This window comes from Trachymyrmex cornetzi, unplaced genomic scaffold, assembly GCF_001594075.2.
Source record: "Trachymyrmex cornetzi isolate Tcor2-1 unplaced genomic scaffold, Tcor1.1 scaffold21, whole genome shotgun sequence".
In the NCBI taxonomy this organism is placed as follows: domain Eukaryota; kingdom Metazoa; phylum Arthropoda; class Insecta; order Hymenoptera; family Formicidae; genus Trachymyrmex; species Trachymyrmex cornetzi.
In genome coordinates, this window is record NW_017296741.1 from 495876 (window position 1) to 500765 (window position 4890).

General features: G+C 31.4%; 1 protein-coding gene across 1 annotated transcript in view; it reads right to left on the reverse strand.

The window, feature by feature from the left end:
• Positions 1 to 1530, reverse strand: part of Mmp2 (Matrix metalloproteinase 2) — a 188325-nt gene extending 186795 nt beyond the window's left edge. The window contains exon 1 of the mRNA XM_018505661.1: positions 1366 to 1530. The gene's annotated coding sequence lies outside the window, so the exon portion shown is untranslated. The remainder of the gene's footprint in view (positions 1 to 1365) is intronic.
• Positions 1531 to 4890: the final 3360 nt, after the last annotated feature.

Genomic DNA, 4890 nt, shown 5'->3' on the forward strand with positions numbered 1-4890 from the left:
CTATATCGAGACTATATCAAAGATACCGTTGCTATTACAACCTTTTTTGTTGTGAAAGAATTCTCATCTGCACTGTACTTACAAGTGTCAACGCTTATTACGCATTGATGTGATTTACTCAACTATTCATACCTTGATTACGTTTCTAATATTATTTAGTAATTAATTTTATAAAACTGCCTTAAAATAATCTATCAGTAATCAAGTTTATATTTGTTCTTTAGTCTTTAATTAATCTTGTTAAATAGCTTTAAAATCACATTTAAGATTGGAATTCTATTAAAAGCGGAGTATAAATTTACAATTAACTACTAAACGAGATTTTATTCTCGTTTGAATTCTTGTAATTTAATTCGCCAGTTTCGCTCGTTTAATTTGCAATGATTATAGATTTTTCTACATTAAAATGTATATATTTTATTGTTTTTAAAATCAATAGTTTCAAAAGTATAAAATAGATTTATAGACAGATTCACGTACATATTTTTCATGTAACATCGAATTTGCTAAACAAATTCCCATTCAATGTGTGTGTTGACGAGATTTTAAAAAAAGAAATTCTATTTCACTTTTGGAAATTGTGTTATCCATTTTTTTGTGAATATTGGCACAAACTAAGCTCTTGTCGTCAACAAACCGATTTCATTTTGAAGGGAACTAACTCTGGTTTTGGCTTGCAATTTTAAAACGTGACACGGCACAATTCGCAACATGTCCTACGTCCATTGCGAAAAAAGTTCGATCCCAAATTCAAGCGCCGTGCGCTTCCGTTCGCACACAAGGCTGATATACACAAAAAATGCAGTACGTATCCTCCCTCGCTTCCGTTCCCTTCTCCTCTCCCACGCATTTAGCACGCGTACACACATGCACACGTTCACATGCGCACAATTTCTTTATTTTTCATAATTATTATTCGTAATCCCAATGCAAAGGCAACGTTCTTTTTCCATAAAATATTATCTTTATTTGACCCTTTAATAAAAATTTCTAATTTATCTATAAAATTCAAAAATATCATTTATCAACGCTCTAAGATTACTGTACAAGACCCTGTACAAATTTTATGTTTCATTATTTTAACAAGATTTTAAATTACATTCTGCAATCGTAAAAAAACACGTTAAGAAACTCAAAGATTTATTTATATAGATATACTTAAATTTTAAAAAAATTGGCTTTTTCGGAGCGCGCGATAGCTGATACACTACGCTAATATCTCTTCAATGCTGAATTAATCCTCACGATAATTTCCATATCATGAAACCAAAATGACTATTCTGAGCCTGACACTCGCAGACGGTACGATAACGTTGCAATTGCATCAGGGATCAGCTATATTTCGAACAAAGCTCAAGAACGTACAATGCTGCAATCGGTACGGTTCGCGCTATCATCTCCGCGCCGCCGACGACGACGTCATTTCCTGCTCCCGGCGGCGAGATCAATCGCGTTAATCCCAGGAGGATCGCGAATACGCACTTGTGCACCCCTTTCGGAGAGAGAAACACCCACATGCGAACAGCGCGCCGCGTGCCGCGCGACTGACGCCCGTCTCCTTCGAGGGGCCCACTCTGTGGTGCCTCCACCTCTCCCGCTGCCCTCTCTCTTTACGAGAATCCGTCCTTGTCTCGCTCGCAATTGGAAGAGAAAAAGAAAAGGAAAGAGAGCCCTTTTCCTGAAGAAAGCAACATAGCATCTCTCTCTCTCTCTCTCTCTCTCTCTCTCTCTCTCCCCCTTCTATTTATCTCTATCTTACTTTATGAAAGAATTATTGGACTGAACATATGATCACAACACGTGCGACAAACTTCAATTCCTGCACTCACTATAAGTAAAGAATATACGTGCTACAAATTCTCTAGAACTGGATAATTCATTTTATATCTGTAATTTATATCAATAATCCGTTTAACGTGAGACATGTTTACATATTTGAAAACGGATAATAACTTTTGAAATATTTTCGCCTCATTTATTTCAAATCAGTAAAATTTCTGCAACATTTAACATGAAATTGATCAAAACTCTATTGAATTATTATTTACTTATTTGTACGACAGTATTTCATTAAATAAATTTACATTTATTGAATAACTGTTACTATTTTATCGCTATTTATTATTTTCATGTTTATTGTAGCAAATGAAAAATTAATTTTATTTTCGTAGATTTATTCAATTAATCGATATTAATTTATATATATTGACAGCAATATAGAAATATAGTTTTCCATTTAGTTTTAAATTAATATGTAATAAATATGTTAAACAAGGATTCTCTCTCTCTTCTTAAAATAATAAAAACAACCTAAGTTTAAGCTAATGAGTCAGCGCGAATGAAGGTGCGCAATAAATCTTTCACAAATAATTTTGTTAATTCATACGATGTATTGGTATCATCTTTATTTGAAATCTTGAAATCTTGAACGTTTCGATTCTCTTTAGAATCTTCATCAGCAAACTTCTTAAATCACGATGTAGAGTTACTCGCAAGTTGCCAAAACTGTAGTGTTATCCACACGATCGCCAAATCTCATCATGAAACCTTGAATAATATATTAATATTCACAACTAACCACATTTTATAATACATTTAATGTGGTTAAGCTGTGAATATTAATATATTATCCAAGGTTTCATGATGAGATTTGGCGAACGTGTGAATAATATTACAGTTTTGGCAACGTGCGAGTGACTCTACATCTAACGTTCGTGAAATCTGGTTTAAGAAGATTGCTGATGAAGATTCCAAAGAGAATCAAAATGTTCAAGATTTCAAGATTTCAAATAAAGATGATATCAACACATCGTATGAATTAACAAAATTATTTGTGAAAGATTTATTGCTCACCTTCGTTCGTGCTGACTCTCATTAGCCCAGATTTAGGTTGTTTTTGTTATTTTAAATTAATATCATTTTATGTAAAATATCTAGCCCGAGATTGCTAAGCAAAAATCAGTAGTTAGGAAGGTCAAAAAACACGAGCAACGTTTATTGAATCTTTAAAAATAACTAGTTTTTTATCTATAAATTAATCGGATTAATTTGTAAATAAAAAACTAGTTTAATTCTTAACGTATGTTGTAATAAACTAATTTATTTTTAAAAATCCAATAAACGTTGCTTGTGTTTTTTGGCCTTTCTAACTAATATTATTTTATAAGTTTATCATCATTAATTTTTTGAAAAATTATGATGACAGTTTACATAAATGAGTTAATTACAATAAGAACATACAGATGTTTGCACTTTGCAATACTTGATAAACATATGCATTGGTAATTATAACGACATAATTGTAAAAACATTTCTATCCAATATCCACTAAAAAGTATGTCAGGTCTCAGAAGACCAAAATTATACGCAGCGCAATTTATATGCACAATGTTCGAGAAAAATTATTAAAAATTACATACGTAATAAAATGTCTTTGTAAGATCAGTGCAATTATCTGGACTTTGTAATTATCTAGATATTTAACAAGAAAAATTAAATAGTGAGGAAGCAGTATTAAATTCTTCGTGGAATTCAAATAAAAACCGAATGGAAAGCAGTGAATCTAGGACATCCTGCATAATTGTTATAATTATGCAGAAAATTAAGAGTCTAGCTACGCTGCAAAATTGAACGATTTTTCGACGTATCTTCAGAAAATATTGATATATCTTTTATGAATTATGCAAATTCTAAATTTAATATTGATGCCATTAAATTAGATTGTCGAATTTAAATAAAAGGATACGAACATAGAAATCTCACGCGTACCTTGGCGTTTGTTCAAGAATTTTCGCCTTTTCCTCCTAAATAATATCCTTCGTTGCACGCCAAAGGGAACGTATGACTTACATAAGTTCGAAGTTTCCGTATTCCAGTCGCCGCGAAAGTAATTTTGCCCGACACGGAGACTTTAGAATTCTCCTACGTAATTTAAAGGAAAAGGAAGAGAGACCGAAGAAATATCGAAATCCGAGGAGCAGTGTAATGAAGCGGGCTTATTCGCTTTTATCACCCGATCTTGCGCTTCATCATTAATCACCTTTTAAAATTTTGCTCTTCTCTTAATCTTACTTGACTTACTTAATTTCTTATAATTCTAAATATGACAGTTACACAATTTTAATTCTTTTATATCGTTTAATTTTAATTTTTCATAAATGCTTATCTCAAAAAAATAAATTGCAAATTATTAGTAATATTATTACGAAAAGTACAAAACTGAAAAAATATTACTATACCTTATTACATATTTCTTTGAATAGTATTACACTGTTAAATGTGTAGTGTCAAATTTAACATGAATCGCCACTGCTCTCCTACTCAATCATATCATTATTTTATACTAAAATAATAATTATATTCGACACTGTACAGTGTCAATTTGACACTATATAGTGTCAAATTTAATTATTGTTTTAGTAAAAAGTAACGATACATATTTAGGAGCAGTGGTGACTAACATTAGATTAAATTTGACACTATGGATTTAACAAGTGTACATAAACATTTACTTATATAATAAATAAATATTTACTCAATAAAAAAATGATGATTAAATCAAATTAATGGTCTTGATATCAAATAAATAAGTTTACATTTAATAAATATTTGCTTACAACTAAAAAAATTCAAATAAATATTTATAAAATTTCCGTATTTCGTATTTTTTCCAGTTGTGTGTATGTATTTTTATAAAAACTCAATTACTACGCATTACAAATTGTAATAACATTTTAAAAGAAGCTTTAAAAGATTCCAGGAGCACATTTACACTCCTTGTCGCCTCTATCTCCTTCCGCACACCCACTCATCCTCATTTGTCTTCGGAATGGAGGGCCCATGTTCGTAAGCGTTGGCGAACGGGTATTCGGGTGGCACGCGTGTTCCGAT